At 43.5% G+C, this 9,793-nt stretch overlaps 1 long non-coding RNA gene across 1 annotated transcript; it reads left to right on the top strand.

The window, feature by feature from the left end:
* The first annotated feature begins 6,849 nt into the window (after positions 1-6,849).
* LOC147001379 (uncharacterized) lies at positions 6,850-8,841 on the top strand. The gene is made up of 3 exons (XR_015044894.1): positions 6,850-6,887; positions 8,081-8,191; positions 8,798-8,841. It is a non-coding gene; the product is annotated as an uncharacterized LOC147001379 (long non-coding RNA).
* The last annotated feature ends 952 nt before the right edge of the window (positions 8,842-9,793 follow it).

The raw sequence follows: 9,793 nt of genomic DNA on the forward strand, positions 1-9,793 counted from the left end.
TCCCTTGGAGTTGGTCTACTTGTTGAAAGAGGCTTATTTAATTCATGTTGCTGCAACAAGGAAATGCACGGACGTATGCGTGTCATGTAAGAATGTTTCTTCAAGCAAATAGAAATGAATAATTAAAGTGGATGTATTTACTGTGGCAAGACTTCCGTTTGGCAAAAAACCAGCAAACCAATTTCACAGCAGAAAGATGGCGATCTCCCCCTCCCCAGAGAGCATGCTGCTTAAACAGAAGAGAGGCAATTAGAGTTTTACCTGCTTTGCAACTCATGAATAGACTTTAAGATGTGAGTACAGATAGATAGATACTCATATCCTACCTATCACTAATGGAGAAAGGACCCAGGGACAGACAGACAGGCACACACACACAGACACACACACACAGACACAGAGGCATATTCACTATATATATTCAATATAATTTTCACTTGTAAAACCTGTTTTAGTTGGCAGTTGAAGAGGGTAGTTTTTAATCAATGCATCATTCTCTTAAACAGCATACAGGTAGGAAGTTAAGGAAGTACGTGGATCAATAGTCACAGATCAATAGCTACAGAATGTATTTATTACTATCCCTGGGCAAGTGACAGATGTCTCATAAAGCCTCCAAGCAGAGATGCACTTAACTCTAGGGACAAAAATCATCTACCTGCTTTAGTTCTCTAAGACACAAACACTCTAGAAGCTGGACAGCAAAGGGCCCAGCCACAAAGCAGTAAATTAAGCTTTATGAAGACCTACTAAGTGCTAGGTGGTCCTCACTTGCCATCTCATACAATGTTTATTACAATAAAGATAGCAGGGTATGGTGATGCACACTTTCAGTCCCAGCGCTGGAGAGGCAGAGGCAGGCAGATTTCTTGAGTTCAAGTTCATCCTGGTCTACACAGAGAGTTCCAGCCCAGCCAGGGCTGGAGCAGTGAGACTCTGTCTCAAGAAAGACAGAAAAATAAAAGAGTTTTATGCATGTTTCAGAGAAGGAAGCTATGGTTGACCACAAAGTAGCACAATTACTGAGTGGACAAGCGAGATCTGTATCTTAATCTATCCCGAGTCATGGATCAGTGGTTCCTAGAAGTCCTGCCACCCAAAGTGAACATCAGGCACATGACCGAGGTAGCCTAGAAATGCAGGTTCCACATGGGCACCAACCTATTCCTACTGCATCAGAAACTTTTGGAGTAAGCTCAAGCAATCTGATTTTTAAAGATGTGTGTGTGTGTGTGTGTGTGTGTGTGTGTGTGTGTATTCTTGCATGTGTAGCTATGAATACACTTGTATGTGCCTTTGGAAGCCAGAAAACAACTTCAGATGCCATTCTGCATGCACTGTGCCATTGGTTTGTTTTGTTTTGTTTGTTTGTTTTGTTTGTTTGCTTGTTTTTGTTTTTGGGTTTTTTTGTTTTTTTGTTTTTTTTTTTTTGGAGACAGGGTCTCTTGTTAACCTGAGATGTGCCCATTAGGTCAGACTGCTGTTCTAGTTACTGTTTCTATTGCTGTGATGAAGCATCATGACCAAAAAGCAAGTTGAGGAGGGAAGGGTTTATTTGGCTTACACTTCCAGATCATGATCCGCTATTGAGGCAGGTCAGAACAGAAACTCAAGCAAGGATGGAATGTGGAGGCAGGAACTGATGCAGCACTCATGAGAATGGGGTTGGGTGAGGTGCTGCTTACTGGCTTGCTTCCCCTGGTTTGCTCAGTTTGCTTTTTTATAGAACCCAGGACAACCAGCTTGGGGATGGCACCACTTACAATGGGCTGTGCCTTCCCCACTGATCACTAATTGAGAAAATGCTCTATAGCTGCATCTCATGGAGGCATTTCCTCAGCTGAGGCTCCTTTCTCTCTGATGACTCCAGCTTGTGTCAAGTTGTCTCACAGAACCAGCCAGTACAACTGGGTAGCCAATAAGATGTTGGTATCCACCTGTCCCCATTGTCCAAGCACTTGAATTAGAAGCACACACCATGCCCATCATTTTTAAAACACAAGTTCTAGGGACTAATCTCAAATCGTTTGCCTTACTGACTGAGACATCTCCCCTGCCTTGTGGGATAGAATTTGTTATTGTTATTTTCACACCAAACAGGCAAACACAGAGGATAGCCAGGCCATTTGTTGATGCTCCCAATACCAGTAAGAAGCAGTTTATACTTTAGTCTATCTGACTCTGAGCTCCTGGAAAACTCTGTACTATCAGTGCTGCGATAAGTTTGTGTCTATCCTGAGGGTCCTCTCCAGCCATAGTAAGCTGGATGAATGAGGACAATGAGAGACAGAGAGACAGACAGAGAGAGATGCATCTAGAATCTCAGTGAAGAGAGGCAGAAGTTACAAAAGCAGCTAGACCCGAAGACAGTAGCCAACGCTAGTAAAAACGTTAAAATTTTAAGATTGCATTGCTTTGTGATTAAAACAAACAATAGAGCTTAACTTTAAAAAAAAAAAAGGCTGAAGGTCTCCTGCTATCTCCTGTAAGGATAAACATCAACAGCTCTTGGATCTGCCATTGCTTTAATGGGTGTGGTTATGGTAGATGGAGTGCTCCACAGTGTGCGTGATGCTCCAGGAAATTCTATAGAAGGAATGCCTACAACAGAGATAGAATTACAGATTTTTTCTCTCTCTTGAAACAGGATCTCAGTCAAGCCTCAGACTCACAAGCAACCCACCTGCTTCACCATCCTCAGTGCTGGGACTATAGGTGTGAGCTACCAGACCCTAATCAACACTGCCTTAAATAAACTGTCAGGCGTCACTCTTCTTGCACACCGTTAAGTTGAATAGGTGACTTGAACGGAACAGTGACAGTGGGACACTTAGTGTGACAACCAAGACATGTCCTCAGTGACTAAAGAACAGCTTATATAGACACACTGGACAAGGGGAAGCTCAGATGCTGGGTGGAAAGAGTCATGGCATATGATGTCATTCGACGTCACGGTGCAACTTTAGACCAGCAGCCGTTTACAACTGTGAGTTGTTTGCTTTGGGCAGCTTGTATCTAATATTTTTATTTATTATAGGTAACTAAATCCAGGGGAAATAAAGCACAAATAAGGAAAGACTATTGTGTTGTCTTATAAAGATGCTATCATTTGCTTATAATAAATAGGGAAGAACAGTCATTCAATGTTATAAAGTCAAGATCTTTTTTTTTTATTTTTATTTACTGTAGAGATTTTACTATAAACCTTCTGGAACCTTCATAAAGAAAGCTTGTTTATGTTTCCATAAAGTAGGAAAAAAATAAAAAAAAAGTTTCAGTGCAGAAAGAAAGAAGGGAGGGGCTGCAGAGATGGCTCATCAGTTAAGAGTACTGACTGCTCTTTCAGAGGTCCTGAGTTCAATTCCCAGTAACTACATAGTGTCTCACAATCATCTGTAATGGGATCTGATGCCCTATTCTGGTGTGTCTGAAGACAGCTACCTGCATACAATAAATTAATAAATAAATAAATAGGGAGCGAGGAGAAAGGGGAAAGGGAAAGGTAACAAGAAAAAGATGGGACATGGCTCAAAGGGTACTTGACGTGTAAGTGTCAGGACCTAAGTCTAGACCCACATAAAGCTGAGTGCAGGAATGCATCTGTAATCACAGACCTGCTACGGAGGGATGGGAGGCAGAGACAAGAGAAATCCAGGAAGCTCGTGGACTAGAGTCTGGTGTATGCAGATCAGAGTCACAGGAGACCCTGTCTTGAACACGGTGGAAAGCAAGGACAGAACCCCCAGGCTGTTCTCTTACTTCCATGGGTGCAACATGGCACACACACACACACACACACACACACACAGAGGCGGGGGTAAGAAAGAAGTTGCTAAATAAGCAATGGGCTGGCTTTTGGTGGTAGGTATAATTCTGTTATATTCGCCGGGGGTATCATTGCCTCAAACCAAGTTGACCTTGGGTTCTTTAGACTCTAGAACCATCTTGGTGTAGTTTCAATGTTTGCTGAAAATGCATGTTAGGATTTCACATCCAGCGCAATAGTATTGAGAACCGGGGTCCGGATGGGGTGATTAAACCTTAGGGTCTTACCTTCCAGGATAAGATTAGTGCTCTTAGAGAAGAGGTCTAGAGAAAGTCTGGTCCCTTTTTATCTTTCTGCAGCACTTACCCTGGCCACCAAGTGAAGATGCAGCCATCTTGAAAGAGAGAGTTAGTCCTCTCTTACAGACTCTGCTGGGCGCTGGGCTTCTCAGCCTTGGCAACTGTGAGAAATGCATTTTTGTTGTTTGTAATTATCAGGTTATATCACCGGGAACTGTCTAGGATATAATGTTTCTTCTGGCTCAGTTTTACTGTTAGAAGGACCTCCTGCTACCTGCAGACCTGGTGAGAAATGAAGTTCTGAGGTACTGATTCAGTTCCAGCTTCATGAAAAGGGCCTGGAGCTTAGATTTAAGTAGCCAAGGCTCCTTATTTAGCAGGATGCACCTTTTACCTGCTGCAGTTTGCTGCGGAGGAAGTTCAAACACTATCTGTGCCATTGTTGCTACTCTCGATTCAGCTACTTAGCAGAGGTTCTGGGTGTTTGCTTTTTATCATATTCCAGAACTGGGGACCCAACCCACGATCTTGTGCTTGCTAGGTGTCTTCGTTAGGGTTTTATTGTTATGAAGAAACACCATGATCAAGGCAACTCTTATAAAGGCAAATATTTAATTGGGGCTGGCTTACAGTTTCAGAGGTTTAGTCCATTATCATCATGACAGGGAACATAGGTTCATCCAGATACACTTGATGCTGGACAAGGAGTCCAGTGTTCTACTCCTTGATTGAAGGCAGCCAGGAGGAAACTGTCTTCTGCAGGTAGCCAGGAGGAGGCTCTTTCTTCTGCAATGGTCAGAGATTGAACACTAGGAGCCCTCAAAGTCCTCCAACACAGTGTCACACTTCTTCCAACAAGGCCACATCTCCTAATAGTGACACTTCCCATGGCCTAAGCATATTCAGACCATTATAACAGGCAAGCACTCTACCACTGAGTTAAATACCCAATCCTTCCAACTAGGGTTTAAACTTCTTAAAAAATAATTTAAGTGTTTATGAAAGTTTATATGTAGCACATACACCCATAGGCCCTTATCCCTCCTCCTCTCTCTGAGAACTCTCTGCCCCCATCAGAGTTTTACTTCCACTTTCATGCCATACATGCAAACATGATTTTATGTATGTGTATCTAAGAATCACAAGTGAGGGGAAGCAGATGGTATTTTTCCTTCTGGGGCTGACTTAATTCACGTAACTGAGTCATCTTCAGCATCACCCATTTTCTCAAAAGTGACATGATTTTATTCTCTTTCAGTGGCTAACAAATATCCCATTGTATAGATGTACCTGTACCACATTTCTTTAATTCTTTCCTCTGTTGGCTGGTTTTATTGCCATATGTTCTGACTTGGAGTCTTTTGGTTAAATATCCTGGTGCCTCTAGGGCATTTGGAAGATCTTCTGTTTGTTATTTGAGGAACCTCCATATTGACTTCCATAGTGGTTGCTGGCTAGTTAACATTCCCACCAGCTGTGTGCAGGAGTTGTTTTTTTTTTCATGTCCTCAATAACAGTTGATGTTATTTGTTTTCTTGATGACTGCCATTTTGATCAGAGGAAGACGTAATCTCAGTGCCATTTGTGTTTCTCTGAGGGCCAATGACTAACGAGGATTTTTTTTCCTTTCTGGATTATATCCAGCTTCCATAATTAGACACAAAATGTGAGCTAGACAATTATCAGAGTCTTGGGTGTCTAGGAGGTACACAGATACTTTAAGAGACTGGCAACAGAGACAGGCCAGCTGGCCCAGGATGGGGTTCTGTGCCACAAGCATCCCTAAACTCTGGGATCCCATTTATTCAGATTCCTGTTGGGTCTTGCTTGAGTGGTCAGTGAAAGTTCACTTGGGAAGCAAAGAGCATTCCTTCTGAAATCAGGCTGGGCTCATTGCTGGTCTCTGTGCTTGGACCGAAGCATCAGGATAGCACTTTGGAGGTGATTGATCTAAAGAGCCATCGAGGTTGGCTGCTGAGCTGGTACAGTGGTAGCCAATTCAAGGGAGCCCCTTAAGTGGGTCCTACTAGCAATGAGACATTCTAGTGCCACCCAAACAAGACCCACCCACAAGATGCAGACCACAAAGCAGTAGAAGTTGCCATGTGGATTGGCTTAAAGGGAGATGGGGAGAGAAAAGAAATTGAAGAGATAGCCTACTGTGAGAAAAGATGTTTGTTTTTTCCTAGGGAAGGTGGTTAGATTTTTTTTTCTCAAAGGCAGTTACTTGGTTTTTATTTTTAAATTTTATTTATTTAATGTTTCCATTTTTCTATCAAGTGTTGTTAGCCCAGCAAAGTCTCACATTTCCTGAACCTTCTTCATCCCTTTTGTGTTGGTTGCTTGGCCAGCTGTGTCAGCGCTGTGACCAACAGAATGAGCCACAGTCAACCACCTATATCAGGGATAAAAGATGGAAACCATCTTGGCCAAGTGTGTTTGCCAGCCCAATTGGGGTCTTGGTGCACACTTAAAAAAAAGGAAAAAAGAAAGAAAGAATTGCCTTGCTAAGCTACGTTTGCCTTGTTGTTGTATTCCTTTGTATAACACCAAGATTGAAATTATTTTGTCCATTTCTCACACCTCCCTAGAGCACTGCTCAGCTCCAGGCTCAGCACTTGTCCTTCTGCCTCTGGATCACTATCAAGCCCTTTTTCATTCTCCTTATCAATGTCAGTCAGGGTGATCCAGTGCTCCAGGAACAGTGCTCAGTGCCCCGTGCTGCTTCTTAGGCAGGTATCAATACTGTACAGTAGAAACACTCTCCTTTCCCTTCCCTCTGACAGGCACTGAGATCACAGAAATCCAGCATCTTGCCCAAGGTGATGCGGCAGATTTGAAGATGGAGCTGGGATTCAGTCTCTGGCACCTGGACTCCAGAATCTACTCTCCAGATCACCCTCCCCCGCCCCGACCCCTCCCCCCTGTCCCCCACCCCTCGACTCTTGCTAATCAAAGCGTAGTTTCCAGGACAGGTATTGGGTATGGGTATCTTCCATCATCTGGCAGTTGGCAGAAAATGAAGAATGGCTAGGTGTCCTCATAGACTCACAGACTAGAGAGTGGTTAGCAGGGTCAGGGAGCGGGGTGTAGGGAGAAAGGTTATAGGAAAAGATTGGCCAGTGGGTACAGTTACAGTCAGACTGGAGGAATGGGCTCTGGTGTTCTAGTGAACAGTAGGTGACTACAGTTGACAAGATCATATTGAATATTTTAGCATAGTAGAAGAGAAAAAAATTTAATGACCTCAATAGATGAAGTGGTCTGTATGCCAAAAACCTGTACTTTATTGTCTCCCTGCCCTGTGTGTGTGTGTGTGTGTGTGTGTGTGTGTGTGTGTGTGTCTGCCTATCTGTCTCTGTCTCTATGTGTAGGTCAGAGGACAATAGAGGTGTTGGGTTTTGCCTTCCACTTTGTTTGAGACACTTGGTTGTTAGTTGCTGAATACGATAGGCTAACTGGCCTGCAAGGTTCTGGGCATTCTCCCATCTCTACTTAGCATCTCTCCTCGGGTGCTCAGAGATGATAGACAGACGCTACTGGGTCTGGCTTTACATGGGATCTGGGGATCCAAAATCAGATCCTCACACTTGCTCGGCAAATAATTTGGCCACTGAACCATGTGGGCACACATCAAGATATCAATCACACTGTGCCCATAGATGTGAATAATTAGCCTGTATCCAAAGTGAAAGCCAGCTTAAGGGGAGGGATGCCATCTCTTCAGTCCCTCTACCCTGCCCAACACTGGAGGGGCATTTGATTCCTGTGCTTGCTAAGCCGAGAACAAGATCAGTGTACCTTGTGCATGCTTCCCACTGCTTCTCCCTTGCTCTCCATCCACTCCCATCCATGACCACACCCTGGCAGCCAAGTGCTGGAGTGATGGAAACCAGGGAGTCCCAAAGGGAAGAGTGGGGATGGGTGCATGCCCAGGTCCAGGGTGAGGTCAATACTCAGCTGGAGCCCATTACTTCTGCAAACTTGAAAATGACTTGTATCGCTACTTCCCCAGGCTGACAAAGTTTCCTGGTGTTAATGGGTCTGAGTGCTCACCGACTGCAATGTTTTTCTCCAATGCTCCAATCATGATCAGCACTGCTTACCACTGATCTCTGCTTCTCAGGTACACCGAACAAAGACGACATGGCACTTATCTCTCTGGCTGAGAATAAACATTCAGCTGCAGAATCAAAGAGCTCTGGTATTGGTCGAGGGTCCTAGGGGTCAGCTTATCTCAGGGCTCCTAAACACAGAGAACCATAGAACCATCCCTAGGTCTCCGAGGGCTCTCCTAAGATACTTCTTTTCAGGCTTCTCTGGGTTCAGTGGGTTGGACTCTGCTGGGGGAAATCTTTTAATAAACTTTCTATCAAAATTATATTTGGCACCTTGTTGTTTAGCTGTACCTGGGTACCTCCAGTAACACAGAGAGAGCTCACTCCCTAGCCAGAAAGCTAGTTGGAATGTTGGCAAGATTTTTCTCCAGTCCTGTGAGCCTCAGTGAGGGTGACCCCTGCCTCTTGGAAATGCACAGCGATATTCTGATTCACACGCTCTATGATGGTTGTATGCGGGACTTAAATGCTTCCAAAGGCTTGCTCTTCTACTGTTGGGAGGTGATAGTACCCATAAAAGGCTGGGTTTAATGAGAGGAAACTAGACCACTGGGCTCATGCTCTTGAGGAGATATGGAAATCTCAGTCTAGTCCTCTCTCGCTCTACTTCCTAGACGCCATGTTGGGAACAGCTTTTGCCCTACCACGAGCTCCTCCTCCATGATATTCTGCCTCAGTCCCAAAGCCAACAAAACGAGCTGACCATAGACTGAAATCTCTGAAACCATGAACCAAAATATTGAAGTTCTTCAGAAATACAGCAAAGTAGGAACGGAGAGAGGAACAACGGAGAGGAGAGAGGAGCTGTCTTTGTTCAGGACCATGTACTATAGCTTTGATGTATAGAGTTCACTTACGGAAGTTGCTTCTGCATAGAAAATACTGTTGTCTCTGATTTGATAATGCCATGCCTGGCTACACTGATGGCCAGAAATTGAAAGGGTACCTCATACAAATGGAAGCATAAAGTTCTTTTGCGACAGGGTTATGTCATTATAACTATCTATCTATAGTATATAGTATTATATGTATATATATATATATACATATACATATATACTTAATATCTTTACAGTTCACCTATGTTTGTAGTATGCATTGGCACTCCATTCTGTTTTATGGCTGATATTCCTTCTGTATAGATATACCACAGTTTATTTATTCATTCATCCGTTGAAAGACATTTGAGCTGTTTTCATAATTTGGCTCTTTATGGTGTGCACTGCTATAAATAGTCATGTATAAGCTTTTTGTAGCCATATATTTTCATTTTCCCGGGAACTTTCCTAACTGTCTGTTTTTAAAGGACACCATGATAGTCATTATGTACCAATCCTACATGGTTGCCCAACAAGCCGAAAGCCCAGCACCAGCTGTGAGCAGCTCTGAGACTCGGCCTTGATTTGTGTTCAAATCATTGCCTGTCTTAGTTTCCTCACTGTTATTTCAAGGAACCAGTTCCAAGCTGAACTCCCAGTATGCATCCCTCTGGTTCTTTGTTCAGGCCACCCAAAATAAGATAACGATTAGAATATGAAAACCTGTGTGTTCTAGCATCATTCTGTTGCTGTGATAAAACTTTATCCAAAAGCAACCTAGAGGAGGAGAGG

The sequence above is a fragment of the Mus caroli genome, unplaced genomic scaffold, assembly GCF_978045245.1.
Source record: "Mus caroli unplaced genomic scaffold, Mus_caroli_1 scaffold_13, whole genome shotgun sequence".
NCBI lineage: Eukaryota > Metazoa > Chordata > Mammalia > Rodentia > Muridae > Mus > Mus caroli.